The 25,253-nt window shown below is 33.1% G+C and overlaps 1 protein-coding gene and 1 long non-coding RNA gene across 8 annotated transcripts in view; one reads left to right on the top strand and one right to left on the bottom strand.

Moving 5' to 3' along the window:
• The window catches only part of CDH18 (cadherin 18), a 1,107,073-nt gene that overhangs the window by 184,866 nt on the left and 896,954 nt on the right, over positions 1 to 25,253 (bottom strand). The gene's annotated exons all lie outside the window — the stretch shown is intronic.
• On the top strand, positions 18,712 to 22,356 carry LOC116552331. The gene is made up of 3 exons (XR_004269329.1): positions 18,712 to 18,723; positions 20,910 to 20,912; positions 22,205 to 22,356. It is a non-coding gene; the product is annotated as an uncharacterized LOC116552331 (long non-coding RNA).

Genomic DNA, 25,253 nt, shown 5'->3' with positions numbered 1-25,253 from the left:
CAAAACATGTGTTTTTCCTTTTACATTTGCTAATAACTTCAATAGACACTTTACAAAGGAGTAAAACGGTCAAGATACTTAGGTAAAATATTAGGTTTCAACACCCACAGTTCTTCTAAAATTCTCATCAGAAAGAGACGAGACTAGCCTGGCCAACATAGTAAAACCCCATCTCTACTATAAATACAAAAATTAGCCAGGTGTGGTGGTGCCCGCCTTACCATAAAAAATACAGGCTTTTGAAAAAATGGTATTTTATTACACTATATATTATATAATAAAGTCCAACATTAAATGGCTACCTGTTTTTTTCCTAAAACTTCCAAGGTTCGTATATGTATATATTTGTTATTTCACTTAACTGTTTTCTATAGATCGAGTCAAGGAATTTCAGAATTTTTATGCTTTCTTGTGGACATATTGAGTAATGGTGGAGGCTTGTGAGTCAATACTGTTTTCTCAACAAGGTATATGTCAAAGACACACATGCTTGGATGATTGACAACTGCTATTGAATTATGGTTCAAAACAAAAAAGCTTCTACTCTTTGCAATTGGAATTTTTGCTATTAACTCCATTGCCATATATAACAATATACTAATATAATTTTCAATACTTACTGTACACACATATGCAATATGATATGTGTGATGTGAAGCAATGTGAAAAATGAAGGAACACAAAAGCTGCCTCTTGATGGTGGGGAAAAAAAAGAATCATATAATATTTAATGGAGGTTGCTTTCTATGTAGTAAACTTTGGAAAAAATCCCTCTTTTCCAAAAAATTGGGCTTAAAATTTCCAATCTCCCTAAAATAAGACACAGATACAATCGACAGATAAAGTACTAATATTAGAAATATAAAGAGCCACAATAGTCACTTTTGCTAACTAATAATTTTGGTCAAAACATTTTAAAATGTGTATTATGGGTTCAAAGCTTTCTGTACATATTGATATGGCTTAGTAAATATGACAAATTGAAAAGCAAAACTAATGTTAATAATGGGAACCAAAAATCCTCTCTTCATTTTCTGAGCTAATGGAGATGAAGCAAAAATAAAGAGGACACTCACACCTGGAAAAATATGTTGGATTTGCACAACAGCAAGCATGCGATGCATATTTTGTCACGTCAATCCCTGTACAGGTGTACTCTGTGACAGGACACTGAGTACCATGTACTGTACTGCCATGACAGAGATAATGAGGGGACCTATTCACAAGGATTTCACATTCAATTAGGGGATATTAAACACATTTTCACATCTTTTCTAAGAAGCCCTATATAGGAGTAATCACAAATGTACTAGGGAAGAATAATGAGAGAATTAGCTCTTTTCAGATGGTTGTACACAAACTGTATAAATTACAATGCATTGAATTCTCATTTCAAGTCAAAATATATTATAATTTTGTTCCAGTCCTAGTATAGAACTTATCTGGAAATTATCATATTTAAATGGTTGAACTTACAATAATTATCACTGTCAATATACTTATGCTAAAAGTAGACAAAAAAAGACTAAAAATACATAAGAACATATTATATGTGAACTGCTTTGTGTTAATGTATTTTTCTAGCATACCTAATTATAGCTTAGTAAATTAGCCTCAGTCTACAATCGAGGACTATGTGTATATATTTCTCAAGTAAGTTATTATGGATTTACAGGTTTAACTTTTTAGGAAATCACTCCTTATTTAACCTCTGTTTTACATGATCTCCTTAGTATGTGCTTCCTAAATGTGTCTGGGAAGAATAAATAAAAATTTTCAGAAAATATTATAGAGATAAAGTTGCCTGAAAAAAAAATTTCTGGATTTTTAAAAAAAGGAGTTCAACAGAATTGCTTGCCAAAGACATTTCTTCATAGGTAGTTGAATACATAGTTCTAAAACACTGTTAAAGATATCACACCATAGATTTGTAAAACCTTGCTTTTAAACCTTCAAGATGAGCCAATAACTGGTAAGAGGTCAGCATACCCTATTAGAATCAAAAGCATAACAACTCAAATTCTGTTAAAGAAGATGTTAAGGATTATTGACAAAAGTTTAATCAGAGACAGCATTTCATCTAAAAGACACCCCAAACTGGTTATCAGTTGGGAGTCTCATTGAAACTATAAGATAAAACATTTCCCTGCTTCCCTAATTCACCATGAGGAGCCCCTTGAGAACACTCAGAAACTAAGTAAAATTATTAACCTCCATTTCTGTTTTCATTTGAAGGGATAATACAATTGTGTCTATGATAAGCTGATATAGTAAAAACAAGAATTATCAGTCTAAATAATCATTTTTTGAAAACTAGAGTTTAACTGCAAAAACTTAAGAATCAATCAGAAAAAGAGTTCACTCTCAGTTTTGCTTTATGAATTTACTTAACCTCAGAATAGCAGTTGCCTCAATTAGAAAATACAAAAGATATCATATATACATATTAACATTTATAAGTTTCTTTTCAAGGATATAAAATGCATCTAGGGTTAAGTAAATGATTAACAATCCATAGCTATTAATGCTATTCATGTTACTACTAACATTTTACATAATTTTTATAGTTAAATAGATAACCTTTCATTTGATAGTTATACTTTATTATTAATGTATTACTTAAATTTCTTTCATCTTTTAACATTATTATTATATTCACATGTTGGCGAAACTGATTAAAATATGATATTCTTTAGAAGTCATATTTTACTGGCAATTTTATGTTATTAGACGCATCTATTTAATTTATTATATTTTTACTATTGTGATGACAGACCTAGTGCTATGAGAGAAATTAGCAAGAACTATGAGAGAAACATAGCGAAATAGAGGGATTTGGCTCAGCATGATGGCTTTAAAAAGCTAAGGACGTCACTAGGAGAAATCAGAGGTTACCTTCTCAATTTCAAAGGAAAAGCAGACACTTGCCAGGCAAAAAAATCATGGGGAAGGAGTCAGCTAGTAGAATTGCTGTATTCTGTTGATATGTGCAGACATCATATTTACGAGGAATATAAGAGCACAAGGAGCTTTTCCTTTTAAGAATTTAAGAATGAGGACACATGATCCTGAAAAGTAGGTAAGAAGACCAATCACAAAACGGATGCTGTGAAAAAGTTGGCCTTTGTTCTGAAAGCGTTGCGGGTGGGTGGTGAGGAGGTAAAAATTGGAGTTTATAAAGAATAAATGAATTGATTGAACTCTGAATTCTGACAACACCAGTCTGGAGGAAATGTGGAGTATAGATTGCGGAACCCTGAACCACAGGAAACAAACCTAGGCATGATGCTAAGAGAGGCAACAGAAATGGCAAGCAGGGGGGCAAACTATGCCTATAGGTAAGATTAGAAATAAATGTTTCCTTCATATTTAGAAAAATGATGCATTCATTTACAAGAAGAGAAATGGCTTCATATTGGAGGGTAAAAGAATCTCTGGAGGTTTAGCTAGTTTATTGAATGACTTCTATTTGGCTTCCAACCAGAAACTGACCTAATTTAACTGCTTGATTTCTTTGCATTTGTTTTGTGGATTTTTTTTTTTTTTTGCTTCCAAATAAAACCCGAGACATCTCATAGTTTTTTAGATACTGATACATTAGGTTGGTGAAAAAGTAATTGTGGTTTTGGCCTTTAATTTTAAATGGCCAAAACCGCAATTACTTTTGCACCATCCTAATAATGCTTCTTCCTGGCTTAGCCATTAAAAATTCTGAAATGGATAGCCATTGAATAACAACAATTCAGTCCAGAATAGCAGACCCCGAGCTTGAGTATTTGTTTTCTCTCTGTAATCTCCCAGTTAGCTGCTATTTTGGAGCCATCTAGAATCAGATCTAGAAGGAGAGGATTTGCCAAAGCAACATGCTCAAACATGGCAGAGTTTGCTGCAATCACAGGTTGGTGCCTCCTCAGTGGTTGATGCACCCTTGCTGAATCTGTCTCAGGTACCATTTTTGTGGATTCTGATATTTCTCGCTAGTGAACTGTGACTGCAGTCACCTTCACCTGGACCATGTGCAGCACATTTTTGGCACCTAACTTAGAACTTGTTGCTCATTTTTTACATCAAAGAAACCTAGTGCTTCTCTTACTTAAGGTTGTTTAAACTTCCAGGCAGTCCTCTAGAGAATGATTCCCCCCAGGTAATCTCATTTTGCTGGTAGTAGGACACACATCTTGCTGCAAGTCAAGCCCGAGCTTTCTGTCTCTTCCACCTTAGCCTGTGCTATGTAGCCTCTCCAACTAGCTCCTAGGAGCTCTAGTGAGCAAGGCACAAACTTACCGTGGTGGCATGGACTTGGTGCCTTTGCCTGAGAAGAGACCAGAGGAAGCGAGTGATTGATGGTCAGTATCCTGCCAGTTCTCACCAGTAAGGTGAGAACATCACATTTTCAAGCATAATCCCTTGTAGAAGAGGCAGGAGTGTGACTGGTTAATGTTTCCCTAATTAGCGTTGAGTCATTTATTTTGTCTGTAATATGTATAAATCTCATACTTCTCATTACAGGAAAGTACGATAAGGCACTGCTATTTTGTTTAGTCCTCAGTCTTTCTTTAGAAGCCTCTGCAGAAACTCTGAAGGAGGAGGATGGGACTCACTTACAGCCCTGTGACAGAGAATTTTAAGAACAGAATGGCTGTATTTTGGTCTTGGGTTTAGCTATTGAATGTTTGATGGAGTTATGATGATAAGGGTAAGAAGAGGTGACAGCGCTTCTATAATACTCTGTTCCTCGTTTTGTATTATGTAACTAAAAAGTGAAAATCCTGTCTTTACCAGTATATTTGAAACTACAACATGTAAATTATATGTCACTATATGAAATCTGATATATGCATGTGTGCATGTATAAATGTATATGGTGAACTGGGAGAGCTCCTTGACCCCCTTGCAGGACATGCCGCAGAGGTGTGGCTCATCTGCTCAACTTCTGTGCATTCAAACACCTTACAGGAGAAGGAACATGCAGACACAGGTGAGTGTAGAAACCAGGACAAGTGCTTCTGGGCCCTGGCTCCATTGTAGTGTCAAGGGGTGGTGCCTCTGACTGCTGAAGCTCTAGGGGGCATGCTACTGTGATCTTTTAGCTTTGCTGCTCACAGATGGTTTAAGTGTTAACCAGTGCAGTACTCTCTTGGTACCCAGGTTCTTGTCTGGTGTCCAGGAAGAATCAGGTCACACAGACAAATTGAAGGATGGTAAATGGAGGGAGATGGGTCTCATCAGGATGGATGGGGAGCTAGAAAAGGGATGGAATAGGAAGATCATCTTCCCCTGGAGTTTGGCCTTTTCACAGCAATCTCCCCGCCAATCATCCCCAGCTGATCTCCTCTCGACAGTCAGACACTCCTTCTCTGCCACGTTGCTCTTCTGCTTCTCTGCTCTTTTGTGCATCCATGTATGTGCTCATGGAGCCTCGGGTTAAGAGTTTAAATGTTTACAGGATATGGGGGTGTGGCAGGCCGGAAGGCAACATTTAGGCATAAAAACTGGAATGGCTGTTCCCACTTAGGGCTGCAGTTTTCTAGGCTTGAAGGTGGGGCCTTTGCCAGAGAACTTCCCACTTCTACCCAGTATTTTCCTGCCTCCTGTTTGTATCATATGTGTCTAGGTTTCAATATATATTAATACATGCATATGTATATGTATACCACACCCAGCATATGTGTCTGTGTATATGTACATGTATCTATATACACACATTCCACAACAATAACAAGATAAAAATATTACCTACCCAAGAAAAATTGCATTTGATATTATCTTTTAAAATCAACCATTGCATTTGATAATTATATGTATCTGTGCATTATAGAAGTTAGAGTTGATGCATTGGTGAATATATATATATATATATATATATTTAAAATAAGAAACAGAGTAAACTATGTTTCTTAAGATTGATTTTATTTAATATTTGTGGAATAAATGCATTATTTTATTAATATATTTGGAAATATTTAAATCCTATTGTCATATTTGTCAATGTTTTATTTCTCACATATTTAGTAAACTAACACTGCGTATTATCTACATACAGGGGATGGCATTTGGATATGTCACACTAATTAAGTGCCACACTGGATGTCTCCTCTTAAGTTTTCCTCCTGAATATTTGATATAAGCCTTTCAAAACTGCAGGGAAAAGTGACAACAAACCCCAGAGCTACACTCTGTGATTGGGAGAATCAGTTATCCTGGTGTCTCTGGAAGCAAAATCAATTCATGTGTTCTGTCATCCTTAGAAAGTACTCTTTAACATACTGTCAGCAACACATTTTACAGGATTTCCCCAAAGTCAATTGCTTCTTCTATTTGGGATTAAGATGAAAGCAAATTGATTCTTCTCATACATAGAAGGAGCACAAGAGAAGAGATACTTTTAGTCTACTCACTTTTTTTTTTTTTTTTTTTTTTTTACCTGACAGATTTCTCCTGCTGCACTAATGTAAGGTCCTTAGTAATTGAAATTCTGGCTGTGAAATATACTCAGGCATAACCAACTTGAATGCAATTTCCCTTAGAGTTATCTTCCATGTGAGTAGGCAGGAAATTTATTTCTGAGTAACTTACTTCTGAGCACATTAAAACATAATCATAAGGCAACTCTTTTCAGCATTTTAACTAGAATGACTGCCAGGATATCATATTCAATTTGATTTTACCATATCTTCTAAAGTCTAATTATAATCATAATTTGTGTTTTTTTCTTCAAATTGAAAATAATTCGGAATCAACATTTATGTTAACAAATTTTTTCTTAAAATGTAATTCTGTATTAGAGGTGGCATATTAAAATTAAAACTAATATAAGCAGATTATGCTGTCATTTAATCAAGTATTATTGAGTCTGACTCTAGAGAAAGTGTCAGTTTAGAAATGCATTTTCTTATTTCGTTTGGACAACTTAGAAATATAGATGAACTTAAGAAAATTGTTTGAACTGAATTAGAATTAGAACTCATTAGAGGTCTATCATTATATAAAATGTCAGGTGGGAGTGACAAAAAGTTGCTAAAGAAGAAAAGAAACAAGCAAAGAAAGAAAAATAGAAACTGATGAAATATTGTAGAAACCACTAAGCTTCTGTTGACCAATATTTATACGGGTTTTCTAATCTCAATTTTGATGTTTATACACAGCGTAACAATTGAAATGTATGTTTGTGAAGTACTAAAGAGTGTCCAGTGCTAGGTTAAGCTCCAAGTCAAGCATTAAATGTCTAGATTACAAGGCAGATTTCTCTGTGTCTTTCTCTTTCTTTCTCTCTCTATCTCTTTGTGTGTGTGTGTGTTGTGAGAGAGCCATTTATTTGTACAACCACCTACTAGCAAGTTGGGCTAAAACTTAAATATAAACAACATGGTACAGGAATGAAGAATCAGGTAATTAACTGTATTGTGAGGTTGGGTGAAAATAGTATTAGTCTTAGGTCTTATGGGATATGTAACATATTAAAAGTCAAGGTTAAGATAGTGCTAATCATTTTTTGTAACATATAAAATCTAATCAGAATCTAGTTAATTAAACTTGTGCTCTCTTGTGCCATCAATGAATGTCTGCTACCAAATTTGTTCAAAGCTTGTGCGTATACATATAAGCTTTTCACTTGGGAGAGAATGTGATAGAACAAGGAAGAATAAACGCTTGTGATTATAAATAATCATTTAACATTCAAAGTTTTAAAATCAATTAATCTGTATTATGTGAAGATGAAAAAATCTGTTTTTCAATAACATTAACTCTCCCAATAAAACTTCGAAAAATAAGTCACACAATCCAATTTCAGTAGAATCAATGTCTTCATATAAAAGCATTATAAGGAATTCATACATATTTAGAAAATAAGTGTTTTAGACATTTGAAATATATTTTGAAATTTATAGAAATATTTGTCAATTTGTTTTTAATAAATGTTTGTAGAGTTGCTATGACTAGTAATTCATGGTCTTTGAAGTAAATTAAAGGTTTCATTTTTTTTAGTTGTAAAATTGAAAACACTTGATCTAAAAAGACATGCTTTTAGTTTCGCTGAATTAGATTTAAATGTATTTTCCAGTTAAAAAACAAAATATCATTAATTTCTATAAAACTTCTTCTCTTTACAAGAACTAGGCTCTAAAGCAACCTGAAAATCCATAACTTAATTCCCCTCACTCTAGGAAGCACATGTGTCTTGGTCTAGGTGAGGAGTAGTAATTTTCCCTGCAGGGGTTTGGCTCTCCTCATTCTTAACAGACAGTCTGCAGTTTGCCTTTAGGAACTGAGTGCCAGCTGCTAAGATTTTGAACATGGGGGCATCCTACAATGGACAACTCTTAGCCCTGGCATAAGAGCCCCACACAGGAATAAATTACACTGGAGGAAATTGACGATGCTTTAGATGTAGAATTTAATCTCTTTGATCACTAAAACAATTTTTACATTCAAAATTGATGTGAATATTGCAAAGATTTCTAAATTAATATATGATTAATCTCATACATCAACATTATGTCTTTATTATTGCTTTATTCAATTTTCTTGTATATATTTTTTAAATTTAGCAGCTATATTTGCATTTTTATATAGATATTATCCTTTTTATATGCAACATAAGAGCTAAAAAGACAAAGATCTTTCCTTCAATCAATGACTGTATGTCTATCTTTGTTGACAGATAAAAATTATTTTTAATTAAACTTCATGGTTTGTTAAAACGATGACTTACTGCAACGTTGACTCTTGAGCAAAGCAAGTTAAAAACTGCATTGGACTTGAAATAGTGTGCCTCTAGATAAGTTTCCCAAAAAGATCTAGTTTCCTAAACTCTAAAAGGGGAATAACAGTATTCTATTTCCAATACTTCAGTAGTACTTACTTACAGAAAATATTCAAAGTGTGTGTGAAACTGTTTGAGACACCTAGGCACCCATGGCAATTGTTAATACTTTTACTTTTATAACTGCTTATAATAAAAAGTACCAAGCATGAGTAAATTTATTTTATGTAGCACACTTATTTGATACTTTTAAATTTTTTAAGTATTTTTTAAATATGTTAATATCTGTGATTTTAGAAAATCAAGTTTATATTTTTAAGTCAAATCAATTGTCCTTCTAAATTCTTCAATTAAATAATAAGAATAACTGCCACCACCATCAAGAGAAGTACTTGTGGAAAAAAATAAAAACACAATTGCATTTTTTCAATGCTTTGTTAAATTACGTTAAGTTAAAATGATTCTGAACTTTTATGGCATGACTTTGGATTAATGTCAAATGACTATCAAAGCAAATGACTATCAAAATAGTTAAATTACTATATGTGGATCTAAAAAGTATAGTAAATGGGAAAAATCTAAAACACCTGGGAATTTGATGAGTGTGACATGTGTCCGTATCTTCAGTACCAATTCTAAACTTTTAAACACTGTTGAAAAGTATTTAATACGATAGTGCCAAATTGTTACAGTTTGAATATTTGTGACCCTACAAAATTCACACTGAAACTTAATCTCTAACGCAGTAATATTAAGAGGTGGGGCCATTAAGAGATGATTAGGTGATAAGTGGTCCACTCTCACAAAGGGGATTAGTGCCCTTATAAAAGTGTCTTCACACAGCTTTACCCCATTGGCCCTTCTGCCTTCTGCCATCTGAGGATGCAGTAACAAGGCACCATCTTGGAAGCAGAGTACCTGAGCACTCAACATATACTTCACCTGCTATCACCTTGATCTCGGACCTCGTAGCTTTCAAAATGGTGACATTTTTTTTTTTAAATAAATTACTCAGTCTCAGGTATTTCGTTATAGCAGCACAAATGCACTTGGCAAATATGACACTAGTTCTTTATCAAATGTATAAATTATCAAGCTGTTGATACTGTTGAAGTGATGTTAAAAGAATCTGAGAATTTTATAACAAAATTACAAGCTAAAATGTTTCAGTTTTATCCTTTACCTTGTCAACACAGATAAAAATAAATACTAATTTTCAAATTTCTAAGTGTTTATGTCATTCTCTTCACAAGAATAAATAATGTTTGTTCAACTGTTTCAGTTTCTATAAGTAGCTTTAAAATGTAACAAAGATAATTTTTTGCCTTATTATGAACACTTTTCTTTTTTTTTTTTTTTATAGTGAAACACTAACAGTGAATAATAAAGATGTTGAGTAGGCAACATACATGAACCTGCTAAAGGAGAAATACCAGACATAGGTGATGGGGGGGATGAAGGCAGCAAACCACCTTGCCATATATGTACCTATGCAATAATCCTGATGATCTGCACATGTACCCCAGAACCTAAAGTACAATAATAAAAAAAAAGTATTAGCAGAATGAGTAATTTTGTATTTCCCTAAGGAGAGATTACTCAGTTAAGCCTACTGAAAATTCTACCAAGAAGCTAAAATTATCAAAGCCAATGTATATTATTTACAGTTTCTTTTACTCGGTTGTGCTTAAATGCATAATTAATTGCATACACATTTTCAGCTGTACTATAAGCTCACTTGTTTTCAGTTTTTGCTGACTTTCTCAAATGTGAAGTTAAATGCTTAAAGAATCACTGAGAAAATTATCAAATTCAGTAACCTAGAAGACAGAATATGTAGAAGTTTCTTTGTCTTGGTTTATTATTTTTAAAATCACCAACCACATGCATCAGGGTGTGTGTGTGTGTGTGTGTGTGTGTGCGTGCGTGCGTGTGTGTGTGTGTGTCTTGCATAATACATAGCTAAGTCTTTTATTTTAGCTGTGTGAGAAGCTAAGCAGAGGCCTCAGTGTATCCACCTGGGCTCTGGCCTTCAGCAGGGTGAGGTAAGAGATGGAATTGCTGCAAGCCTGAAAGTGTGTGGTAATTTGTTAAGCAACAACAAAAAAAACTAATATTAATGCAGTAATGGTCAAAGAAAATTGAGAATAAAAATCTCATTTTCAGTGGGAAGACTAAAACCAACCAACCCACAGAAGAAAGAAAAAAGCAAAGCAAAGACAAAACAGTAGAAGTTGTGACAAGCATATAGATTATGCCATTATCCATTAGGCTTTGAAAAAAAAAGTTACTTTATGTTTACATATCTATTTAATATTACTAGTGCGTATTTTCTAATCCCTTTAATTTTCTTTTACTTTTGAGTTTCCAAATAAACATCCCAAGATATCTAGAACCAATTATTTTAAGTATATAATAAGATTGAGGTTTTTAGACAAATTTTATTTCTTAAGGCTCTTTTATAATAAATAAATACTAGTGATAATAGTTACCCATCTAATACTAGTGATAGTAAAGTATTGGTGATAATCTTGGTTTGCTTGTAAATCAAAAAGAAATACAATATGTTAAATTTATAAATTATACCTGATAGACCAAAATATTTTTCTTTAAAATAAAATAATATTTAAATTTCTTGTCTTTTTCACATATTGCCTTTTAACAAAACTAGGGAGAGGGTAAATGAAAAGAAAGATAATCCGTAAAGTAAGATTTAAAAGCAGATTCTAATACTGGCAGTTACTTTGTGAAACTCTCATATTATAAAATAAAATAAAAAAATACAGTATAATATACAGAATGACCTTTCTCTTCTAAAAAGTGGAACAAGGTTTTGAGGACGAGGACCTTATCAAATTTAATGTCATATTTTGGAGATGAGAAAAACTCTATAGGAAAAAATGAAACTTTCTAAGAGCCTGACCTATATACACTTAAGCTCAGCTAGAATGGCAAGCAATGAATTTACCCTCCAGTGTCCACCTTAAATTGGGTGAATCACGTAATGCTTGGTCACTCGTTTAGAAGTGCGGGGGCTAGACTGCATGTTTGTCAGAAGCCGTAACTCAGAGGGGAAGAGATAACAAGTCAGCCTATTTCATTTAATTCACCTCAGGAGAACAAAATAATTCATAACATGCATGTCTCAGCTCAAATTGAAATTCAACTGTGTTAACAGGACCATGCCCATAGGGTGATGTAATAGCAATACACGGGTTTTACCAAAACAGTCACCACGGTGGCTTCTTTTTTTTACTGAATATGTTTTTCTATATTTTTTAATGATAACTTTAACACAGCATATATGTACATGTTTTAAATCCCTGAAAAAGAAATATGTTCTTTGAACAATTGGTCATTTTACTAGTGAAGACATAGGCACTTGCAGGGCATTTTTGAGATGCTGACTGTTGCAACTTTAGAATTTATCTTGATATGCTGGCATTTATTTTAGGGTATCATGTACTTCATACGAATAGTGCTGCTAAAGAAATGCCACAAAATATTTCGAGAGCACAAAAAGAAGAACAACTGGGTCATCTGGTCTCTCAGAGTGTTTTTCTCACTGAGCATGAAAGGGGTAAATATAACCACACAAAAATTCTTGCTGTGACTTTATGCTTGAATGCCATAGATATGTAGCTTATCACTTGAAAAGTGCATAATTGCACAGTTTATATTATCTCTGCATTTTAATTCTAGTAGCTTGGGATGTCTTGTCCTGTTTGATAAAATAATTAAAATGTCTTTCCTCTAACTATCTAGTCTTTCTTTGCCATGCAATTAATAATCTGATGAGCCACAAACCACACGTGCAGCCCTACATCTGCCCTATTTTTGTGTATCTGTGCAGTAATTCTGAGCTTTTCTTTTACTCATGACCTGTATAGTGTGTGAAATCAATGCAAAAATGTGCAGACTAAAACAATGTATAACAGAATTTAAAATTATAGCACTCTGTATCTATGCTTTCATTTCCATAACAAATAAAATACTATGTCCCTAGGAATAATAAGTAGGTAGGCCTAGCTTATAATTTAAGCTAAGTCATTATAATTTAAGAAACAAGGGGCCGGGTGCGGTGGCTCAAGCCTGTAATCCCAGCACTTTGGGAGGCCGAGGCGGGTGGATCACGAGGTCAAGAGATCAAGACCATCCTGGTCAACATGGTGAAACCCAGTTTCTACTAAAAATACAAAAAATTAGCTGGGCATGGTGGTGCGTGCCTGTAATCCCAGCTACTCAGGAGGCTGAGGCAGGAGAATTGCCTGAACCCAGGAGGCGGAGGTTGTGGTGAGCCGAGATCGCGCCATTGCACTCCAGCCTGGGTAACAGGAGTGAAATTCCGTCTCAAAAAAAAAAAAGAAAGAAACAATACAAAATGAACAAAGGGGACTGAATAAATTGGTTAAACAAAGTTTAGGAGAATAAATATGCCCGTTTAAAGTTCCTGTTTTGTTGTAACAGATAAGTTTGTCATATTAAACTCGGAGAAACTGGAAATCACACAAAAGTACTCATTTTACAAGGATAGTATTTTTTCCAAATATTAAAATGTTACAATAATGCAACTATGCATTAAAGGTAATAAAATCAATGCTTCCAAAAATATTTCCCTTCACATTGCTAATAAGCCTTTGGACATTTTGGGGCACCTTCCAAACAACCACATAATTTTATAACAAAAAATTGCTTTAGTGAGAAAAAAAACATCTTCAATCCCCCTGCAAAATTCTATTGTTAAAATTTTGTCATGTACTTTTGCAATAATTTTCAATATACAAAGCCTATAACAATGCTAACTATTGTTTGTACATTTATGTAAACCTGGTTATTCTTTGTGTTTTCAAGTTTTGAAATTATGACCAAATCTTTTAAATCCATGGAAATTAATTGAGAGTGATTTGATTTTGAGTATCTGTATACATGCATCTATATTTTTAGCCTGCTAAAGATGACTTGAAGGCAATTTTAAGTTAATACTCTCCTAAGCCAGAATTTTCCAAGTGAAATTTGGAGAAACCAAATCCTGAGAGAGAATCTCTGAAGGAATGAAAATGAGACCATTATTCAATGATTCCTGGGTTTAGAAAGGAAAATGGAAACTACCACATCTCCTGCTGGGTGATTTCACTTTTATTACTATTACATGTACTGAAAACCCTGCACAGAGGAAATCTATGTAACATTGTTTTAACTCTGATTCTCAATTTATTTGACTAGTGTACATATTTTTCATTTAAATAAGTTAATTAGTATTTCATATGCAATATTTTGAAAAATTATATCCTATGTCATAGGATAGAATTCTTTCTTCTGGAGAAAGATTATTCTTATCCTTGCATAAGAGACACTTAAAAAAGTTTATTTTTAAATTTTAGATATTCCAGTACCATAAGTTATACATGTAGTTTAGAAAATTGTTAAGAAAAAAAAGATACTTTAAATAGAAAAAATATTTTATGGGAACATGAGATCGGTTTATATAACAGTAGAGTAGGTTATTAAAATAACACTGAGCAAAAATTCCTATAAAATGCATTAAACTCTATGAATTAAATTGGATTCAGCAACAGTAACTTGTTAATCATATTAATCTAATTATAACATGAAACCTTCAAAAGTGTAGTCACAGTGAGTTTAGATTCCTATTTGACATTCACTCATAATAACCTTTTCAACAGTAAGATAATTTGGTTTCAGGAAAAATAATATACATGGACACTCAAAATGTCCTTAATTAATATTTCATGATCAAATGATGCTATGGGAAAATTAATGTTGTACTCAAGATAAATTTCTAGCAACATTTAGAAGGGCTCTATAAACGCATCAGCCCTGTAATTTGTGATTATTGCATTTGTGATTCATATGATTCATATGCTGACATAAATAGAAGGCTGATCAAATATGTATATTAAGCAAAATTGAGAGAAATTCTGGGTTCACTCAATCAAAATTCAATCTCAGTAAAAAATAAGCAAATAAAACTAAGCATAAAAAATATTGTGAAATACCTAAACCTGGTAAAAAGAAATCAACTTTTATTGATTATAAAATCAATTTATAATCTACATAAATTTTATTAACAGCCCAAATATATGTGCAATGACATTTAGGATACTTAGTTAAATATATATTCAAATGACTCTCCCTTATAATTTGGTCATCAAAAATAGCAGTGTCAGTTCAGGTTACATTGAAATAAGCTAGCATTTATTGAATGTATTCTATGCAGGAGATAAAATTCTATGCCCCTCACTGCATTTAATAAGTTACTGCTCAAAATATACTTATGAGGTTAGTATCATAATCTCCATTTTAGGACTCTTAAAACTAAGACATAAAGAAGCTCTTGAATTTTCCTGCAGCTCAAAGATGATGTGAGTTTTATTTACATCTCTGTATATCCACATGTAGAATAATAATTGACATGGAGTTGTGAACTTCATGGATATATTTGAAAAAAATAAATGGCTTGAGGGAATCTAACATAAGCAAGATGACTTCCACACATTGACGGCAGTTACAATAAGTAATAGTTGGTAGGACATTTCCAGTACAACAACTGTCAACATAATTATAAAAATAATTTTAAAAAATAACTTAGAGGAATATCTGTTAGCGATGTTTAAGAAAATTATATTACATTACTTCATTATAATGATTGGTATATATTTAATATTATGAAGTGTGAAATAATACATTATAAAATTATATAAACTATGTCAAAACTACATGAAAGATTTACTAGATTCATTTGACCTAATGTTAGATTCCTGTTTATTTTCTGCAGTAGAAATTATTTTCTGTGTAAATAAAATAATTTAGGATTAAGCTGCAAAATAACCAGAATGCACTTGTAATGTATTGCCTAAAATGCTTTAATATTAAAATTATCCATCTATATTTATATAGTTACTCCATGCTCAATGTTATTTTTTGCATGGTGGAAAACTGAAAGACAATTGGTAGTTAAAGAAATGCTGCTTCTTATCTGTAAATTTCACTCATGTTGGTTAGACAATATTAGCATATATGAATATATCTGAGAATAAATTCTGCGCTACCAATTAAGAGATTATAACTTTTCATTAAAAAGAGTAAATTGCTTTGATCTTAAAAATGTTGAAGGTTATTAAATATGTATGTAAGCAATAGATGGAAAGAGAGAATGGATCAGGATATTAACATAACAAAAGGATATTCTTCTGGAAGTGAAAATCAGTTCTTATGGAAATGGGTAATTGGATAATGGAAGAGTAAGGAAGTTGACCTATGAGGGAAGAGTGTTGCTACAATGGGAGGAATAGTTAATATTGTGGTCAAAGTTTAAGAACATTTAAATTTAAGTTCTTAATAACACAGAACTTTAAACTTTTAATACTGAGCAATAAGATATTGTAACACAGAATATGTGACATGGAAAACAATGATTTAATATTTCTCATTGTACTATTATGCAGGAGGAGGAAAAGACTGCATTCAAGTAGATCTTAGACTATCGAGAAAAGTTACGTAGAATGTAATAATCACATTTAGCAGGACTAGAACAAGACATTAGTATTATTCATCAATATTTTACAGAAAATAAAATGCATTTTTTTTGATACAGGGTCTCACTCTGTCACCCAGGCTTGAATGCAGTGGTATGAACATCGCTCCCAACAGCATCAGCCTCTGGGGTTCAAGTGATCCTTCTTCCTCAGCCTCCTGACTGGTTGAAACAATAGTCATGTCCCCACACCTGAATGATTTTATTATTGTTGTTATTAATACTATTATTTCCTAGAGACAGGGTCTCATCAGGTTGCCCAGGCTAGTCTTGAAGCCCTGGGCTCTAACAATCCTCCAGCCTTGGCCTTCCAAAGTTCTAGGATTACAGTCTTAAGCCACCACACCTGGCAAATACTATAAATTTTGATGATCCATTCTAAAAGATGAAATGATGAAAATGATAAAACGTCTCCTTATGTCTGCCTTGGAGGAATAGATGAAATATTACACTATCAGCCAATGACAAACACATGACCATAAAATTGATTTCCCAAGGAAATTATGGTCATTGAACTGAACAGGTTGAATTTGTGGTATAGGTAATAAAATCAGGCAAGTTGTTTTAAAAGCAGACAGAAACAGCACTATGTCAGTTCTTCAAATATCAGTTTCATTCAACTAATCTCCAAAAAGACAATCTATTTTTGGCAAAGTGTTCTTCATCCAAAGAGAGCTAGGATATTTCAATGTCACAGAAGTAATAGTAAGGGTCAGGGAAGAGATTCAAGAAGTGAGTGCACAAAGTGGGAAATAAAATAGAGGTTAATAACTTACACAGGCCATCATATTACAATTAATGAAAAAGTTACTGTGGCTTTGCCTAAGTTTCCATTGGAGAATGGAGAAAAGATACATAAAGAGGACACATTATTTTTGGAAATATCAAAGGAAAAATTAATTCAGCATCAAATAAATCATTAAGGTTTAAATTATGGTGAGAATTGGCATTAAATATATTTCTTGTTTTTGTTGAAATAATAAATTTCAATAAAGTTTTAATTAAATTATAATTTCTTAATTTATTACACTTGCACAACATTAACATATATGTTTAATTGTTATTAAATAGGTTTTTTATAAATCAGCAATTAAAATTTCAGCTAGGAAAATTCATTTAATCTCCAAAACTAAATTTATAAGTGACAAAAACACTGTGATCTTTGTCTTTATGTTGACTCAAATATTACATCTTTTATTTATACGCAACTGATCAAAATATACTTTATAAAATTGCAGTTGAATGAATTAGTGACAGCATGCTTTACAGTTAATATTAACTTGTATATGCTAGTAAATAAATATAATAATCAGTTAATGATTAAAATAGATTAATGTATTATTTTTTCTTAAAATTAGAAAACATATTTAAGCATTTTTAAATTTAATTTATTTCATGAAACTTAAAAACCACAATGAATATTATACACACACACACACACACACACACACACACACACAAACTGATTTGCTAATCCTGAGCAACAGAAACACAGGAGTAATATTCAAAATTGTTAAACAGACTGTTTAAATATTATAACAGATATATATATATATATGCCAGTTTAAACAGATAAAATTATGCAAATGTTTATATTATCAAAAGACTTAGATATCTTTCTACTCAAATATTCTGTTTTACAATGTTTTATATATTGCATGTCTTCGTACAAATGAAATATTTTAACATGATATTAAGATCCAGTGTGAGGATTCTAACCTCCTGATATACTAAAAATGTATCACTAGGTTTTGTCGGATATACCAAATAGCATCAGTAAAATGCCACTTACCATTTTTTTTCTATGCAAGAGCAATATTTTAGCTGTATTTCTCATTCTCTAGCCATGTGAAATGCCCAATTAAAAAATAAGTTTAAACATATTTTCAGATATTTAGCTTAACCAATAATAATAATAGAGCTAATAAAACACTACAAAAACCCTTTCGTTTTCTCTCAAAATCATAGTTGGTATATATATTTATGTGGGATAATGACAAAGTCTTTTTTACTGTAAAATAAAAATTCTCATATGTGAGATGAAACAAATCTGAAATAATTGCTAGGGCAGTTACAAATTAAAAAGCATTCTATGAAATTGCATTTTATTTTAACTATACCTTTTGAATGAGACAATATTAAGCTATTCTCTCCGAGTCTCTGTGTCTGGTATTTGAATGCTCTTGTGAAAGTATTTGAATGTATATTATTATATTATGTTCACTTAAACTTTTAAAGTGGCATAAAGTCCTCATTAAAATTCAATTAGTTTCTATGACTCTTATTAGCACTGAAAAAACAAATAAGATGACAATAAACATCCGCTTATTTTAAATGTTTCTCTGTTCTAGGACATTAGATTAATATCATCAAAAAACCGGTTATAGGAATTTAAAATGTAAATGTTATGCATTTAATTAAGAAAATATAATTGTCTATTGAGCATGGCTGCAGAGAATTGTCAAGTCAGTATTATATAAAATAATAAAAAAAGATTTATCAGCTTCGCTTCATTTTGAATAAAATAAGTGAAAGTCAAAAGAGCTCAGTGTGGTTTAAAAGATGTGTCAATGGGTTTTTATTTTAGTAACTGAAAATAGTCTTGTAATGAATGATGTTTCTTAATTATTTGTCAAAAATAAGAAATGAACGTGACTTCAAGGTGCATTATCATTACGTTCTCTGAATGGATGACATCTCAGCCATGAAACATTCATACTAGTGCAAGCATTTATATCCTGTGTTAACAATCTATTCTTATAAACAATACTTTATTCATATCCAGTGATTTCAAAGCAGGCCATTTTCCCGTACTATATTATAATTTTTGAGATTATATTAAAATAAGGAATATGATAAGATACCTAAATCTAAACCTAAAATATGGTTCCTTTCCCACTTAGTCAGCTTTCCGTGATACTTCCACTGTAACACACATTCTGTGTCTATGGGGACATTCATACCATAAAATAACTAAATATTCCGAGCATAATGATTACTTCAAATTTGATTTGTACACTCTCATTTATATTAATGTTTGCTTTGCCTTAGGAAGATGACAGGAAATATTTGTTACTGGAAACTTTAATATCTCATAAATAGATCTATCTTTATATCTGTTTATCCATTAGACAAAAGCAATGACGTTCCAGGATAACAAGAAAGGGAGGAAAAATAACCAGAAATGATTTTACCTGTGTATTCATTACCCAATAACTATTGCCTCTGTTCATACAACATACTCTATGCTAGACTTTTTACAATTACACCAAATAAAATGGTTAACAACAACAGAAACGAAGAGAACAAAAACAGAGTCAAATTCTACATTATAGATCTTAAGGTCTAGTGGGGTGTGAGTGAAGACTCATGAGTGTGCATTTCTGACAAGTTTCCAGGCGATGCTGATGCTACCAGTTCAGGGTCCCAGAACTGAAAAGGGAGCCTGAACACATCTGGAAGCTCCATTTGACATGAGGCCTTTAGAATGAGTTGGAATTATCTAGAAAAAAGAGGTGTAGATGGCCCTAGAGATCTTGGAAGCAATACTCAAAGAGAAAATTTTGTGCAAAGAACTGGTAGGAGAGGAAAAAAATTAAGCTTATATTGGTAACTCTATGAAGGTAATGTCTGTCAGCAAAAGTTATTAAACAATTTTTTTTTCAGATACAACATGGAAATGATTCAATGGCCTAAGGTAAATAAAGAGTAAAACAAGTTGTGGTTTTCATACAAGAATTCTAAGCAACAGAAAATTCTGCTATTGAAAAGAGAAAAATATATTCAAAAACAGTGTATCTGCATAGATCTTAAAGACCATAAACACTGCTTATATGAAGGCATATAATGGAAACCAAAATTTTGTGTTACTGCACTGAGGAAAAGATCATGAAATGAAGGGGCTTCTGTGCCATGCACATCCAACAAATTTAACTTTTATCTCTCAGGATTGGAGAATATTGAAGTATTCTTTAAGTAGCTGCATAACATGATTGATTTATATTAAAAAGCACATTCTAGCTTTGTGTGAATATGAAGGCTACAGCTGTGGGTGGAAATGGCAATACTTATTAAAAGCTTCAAGAGATTCTTAAATCTTTTTAATTCTATCCCAGGACCTCTGTTCACCTGGTAAAATAGAATTCAGGGGACCAATTTGAAAGACAAGATCAACTGGGGGATGCAGCACTTTTGGAACAAAATGACAAATGATAATTAATATATTATTAATGAGACTAAAGAAGAGTAAACAGAGTGATATGCATTGAAGAGAATATACCAATATTTGATGGTGCTAGGCTAAATATAAAGAAGTGAAATAAAATGAAAAGTCTAGAAGAATGTCTAATTGATTTTGTGGCTAAACCAAATATATAAGTGATGAAAAAAATATTTAAGAATAGGACACGATGAGTATCTATTTAGTAGTTCAGGCTAGTGCATGTCATTATTTGCAGTACTTGCATATACATAGATAGAGATATCTAGTAAGCACTTAGACACCATATGAATTTTATTACAGGTTTATGGGCAAGAAATAAAGATTTGTTTAAGAAATTAAGTTATTCAGTAATGTATCAAATTAAGAAGAGGGTCAAGTTCAGGGCCTGAGCAGTCAATTAAGGAGAAAACTGATGAGAATTTATGTGCTCTCAGGTCACAACCTTCTGTGCTTCCTTTCATCAAATCTATGATTATTTAAATAGAATTTCCTCTTCCAGTTGAAGTAGAAGCTAATTAAGAAAAAATAGCACAATACATTGTAATGGGTAAAAGTATTGTTTTCCATATATTTCAAATAAATATGGTATATTGTTAGTTACTTAGACGATCCTTTTTCATTTGCTAATATTTTACTAGAATTCTAATTGTCAACATTTGATATTAAGTAAATTGTGCTTTTAATAACTGACTCCTCGGTGGCTCTGTTCAGAGTTCCAAATGTGGACAAAGTTTGCCTGAAGAGAATTGCTGAATTTTGTAGTCTTAGTATTAGGTTATATCATTTTGACATAGGAACTTGTCAAATAGCATTTTCTAAAAACTAATCCATTTAATGTTAAGTAACAATTTCCAGATTTACATTGGCTAAATACAATGGATAAACTGGATTACGAAAAAGAAAACAAATACATTCTAGGAAAAAGAGTAAAGGCAGAAGAGCCACGTGTACAATGGAGAAACCTAATTTTGGAAATTAAATGCAAAGACGTAGAAATGGCTATGCATCTAGCCCAATTCATAGGGCAGGCCAAAAGCATTACTTGAGATGTGCTTTATGCAGGATGTATGATTTCTTTGTATCATAAGACAGTCACCACCAGTGATGGAACAAGAAATAATGGCATGTAGGAACAATTCCTGGGCATTTACAGTCAAAGCACATACAGTCGATACATTATTATTTCATGGTGTAGACTGAGCTGCCCTCCATCCCCAAAAGCTAAACAATGTATTGTTTTTGAAAAGATTAAGAAGCATTAAATACTCTGTAAAATCCCAGTGATTGGAGCTGTGTTCATGAAGCCACTGCAGAATCTAATTCCACAGCTGCAACTTGATACAGGACGAACCACATTTAGGCTAATTTTTTTGTGAGAATATCAATATCCTCTAGTGATAAGAGGCAAAAGGCAGAGTTTGCTGCACAGTCACTACTGATTGGCCGAGTAAAGTCTGCCAGGTGTTTTCATTATTTTATGTTCCAGTTTACTCATCAATAAAATATAGATTATAATCTGATAACATTTACACAATTTCTGTGAGAACTAAATTTAAGCACTTAGAAAAGTACTTAGTAAATTAACAATAATAGTTTTACTCGTACAATTGGATAACTTCATAAATCTTATCCTGCTGATACTTTTGTGACTAAAAAGTTTGAGAAAGAGATCCAAGGTGGCTGATTACTAGCAGCTCAGGACTGTAGCTCCCAATGAAAGCGCAGAGAAGGAGAGGACGCCACATTTTCAGACAAATTTTTGTTGCTTATGGACCAGGAGATTCCCAGCGGAGGAGCCCCATGGGTCACCAGTGCGACTCTTGTGGCCGGCACGGAGGTATTGCCGGAGAGCCGGTACGGCGGTTCTTGGTGCAGCGTAAACGGGACTGGATCCCCTTTTGGTCGACATCTGGGCTCTGGGAAGGCAGAGTCGCCCATTCAGTTGATTGAAAAAGGGACTCAAGAAGGAAGCCAGACCAGAGATTCCTGGGCTCAGATTCTGGCGCTGGAAGTAAACAAGTTGGATGTCCACTCAGAGACCTAATTTGAAAGTCGGTAATTACAAAGACGACAGGTGGATAAACTTACAATGATAGGAAGAAACCAGTGTAAAAAGGCTGAGAATACTCAAAATCAGAATGCCTCTCCCTCTACAGGGGATCACAGTTCCTCATCAACAAGGGAACAAGGCCTGATGGAGAACGAGTGCATTCCATTAACAGATTTAGGCTTCAAAAGGTGGAGAATAAGAAACTTCTGTGAGTTAAAAGAACATGTTCTAGCCCAAAGTAAAGAAACTAAGAACTTTGAAAAAAGGTTTGACTAAATCCTAACGAGAAGAGACAATCTAGAGAGGAATATAAGTGACTTAATGGAACTGAAGAATACAATATGAGAACGCCGTGAAGTATGCACAGGTTTTAAGAGTCAAATTGATCAAGCAGAAGAAAGGATATCAGAGATTGAAGACCAACTGAATGAAATGAAACGAGAAGACAAGAGCCGAAAGAGTAAAAAGGAATGAGCAAAGTCTCCAAGAAATATGGGCCTATGTGAAAAGACCTAATTTACGTTTGATAGGTGTACCTGAATGTCATGAAGAGAATGAATCCAAGGTGGAAAATATTCTTCAGGATATTATTCAGGAAAACTTTCCTAACCTAGTAAGGCAGAAAAATACTCAACTTCAGGTAATACAGAGAACACCACAAAGATATTCCTCAAGTAGAGCAACCCCAAGACACATAATCATTAGATTCACCAGAGTTGAAATAAAGGAGAAAATTCTAAGGGCAGCTAGAGAGAAAGGTCAGATTACCCATAAAGGGAAGCCTATCAGATTCACAGCAGATCTCTCAGCAGAAACCCTACAAACTAGAAGAGAGTGGGGGTCAAATATTCAATATCCTCAAAGAAAAGAATTTTCAACCCAGAATCTCATATCCAGTCAAATTAAGCTTCATAAATGAAGGGAAAATACAATTTTTTACGAACAAGCAAGCACTCAGATTTCATCACCACCAGGCCTGCTTTACAAGAGCTTCTGAAAGAAGCACTATACACAGAAAGGAATAACCAGTATCAGTCATCCCAAAAACTTACCAAACGGCAAAGAGTATCTCCATAATAAAGAATCTATGTCAACTAATGGGCAAAATAGCCAGCTAGCATTAAATGACAATATTAAACTCACAAATATCAATATTAATCCTAAATTTAAATGGATTAAATGCCCCAATCAAAGACACAGACAGGCAAATCGAATAAAAAGTCAAAACCCATCGGTTTGCTGTATCCAGATCCATCTCATAAGCAAGGACACACAAAGACTCAAAACAAAGGGTTGGTGGAAGACTTACCAATCAAATGGAGAGCAAAAAAAAAAGAGAACAGGAGTTGTAACTTTCGTCTCTGACAAAATAGATTTTAATAGTAACAAAGACTAAAACAAACAAAGAAGGACATTACATAATGGTAAAAGGATCAATGCAACAACAGAAGTCAATGATCATAAATATATATGCACCCGATACAGGAGCACCCAGATACATAAGACAAATTCTTAATGACTTATAAAGAGACTTGGACTCCCACACAATAATAGTGGGAGACTTTGACATCACATTGTTAATATTCGGTGGATCAACGAGACAGAAAATTATGATTTGAACTCAGACCTGGAACAAGTAAACTCAGTGAATATTTATAGAATTCTTCACCCCAGGCCCACAGAACATACATTTTTCTCAGTATCATATTACACCTATTTTGAAAGTGACCACATAATTGGAAGTAAATCACTTCAGCATTTGCATAGCATTTCACAGACTAAAAATGAAATATTGGTTGGGTGTTTGTTTGTTATTTTCTTCCCTTATTCCTTCCTGTCTCCACTGTTAAGCACAATTATCTGCATAAAAGAGGTTTTTAACACCTATTTTTAGATTGCATTCCAGCCTAGGCAAGAGAGTAAGACTCCTGTTCTCTCCCCCTCTCTCTTTCTCTTTCTTTCTTTCAAAAAATAAAGTTTGAATAAATTATAACTCATTTTCTCTGAAATAAACTCATTTGTTCTCACAACTTTTTATCTCTATAATTCCTGTAAATATTCTAATATTCCCAAATGTTAAAGAAGGATCAAGTAGCTTAGTAAAATTTTCTCTACTGATCTGTGGTATTAATATCCTATCAGCTTTTTAAAAAAAATTAGAAGAGTTTATGAAAAGATCAGCTCCATAGGAATGGTGATGTCAGTGAAAAAGAAGAATATGACAATAATAGTAGTTATTATCTATCAAGGAGAGCAATCCCATTACTGGCTATATACCCAAAGAACTATAAATCGTTCTGCTATAAAGACACATGCACATGTATGTTCATTGCAGCCCTGTGTACAATAGCAAAGACCTGGAACCAACCCAAATGCCCATCAATGATATACTGAACAAAGAAAATACGGTACATATACACCATGAAATACTACGCATCCATAAAAAACGATGAGTTTGTGTCCTTTGCAGGGATTTGGATGAATCAGGAAACCATCGTTCTCAGCAAACTGACACAAGAAGAAAACCAAACACTACATGTTCTCACTCATAGGTGGGTGTTGAACAATGAGAACACATGGACTCAGGGAGAGGAGCATCACATACTGGGGGCAATTGGGCCGGGGTAGGGGAGAGATAGCGGGGGCAGTGGGGAGGGATGGG

This window comes from Sapajus apella, unplaced genomic scaffold, assembly GCF_009761245.1.
Source record: "Sapajus apella isolate SASKATOON/1434 unplaced genomic scaffold, GSC_monkey_1.0 scaffold11, whole genome shotgun sequence".
Classification (NCBI taxonomy): domain Eukaryota; kingdom Metazoa; phylum Chordata; class Mammalia; order Primates; family Cebidae; genus Sapajus; species Sapajus apella.
Note: the sequence above shows the minus strand (reverse complement) of the source record. Positions and strands in the feature narration are given on the sequence as shown.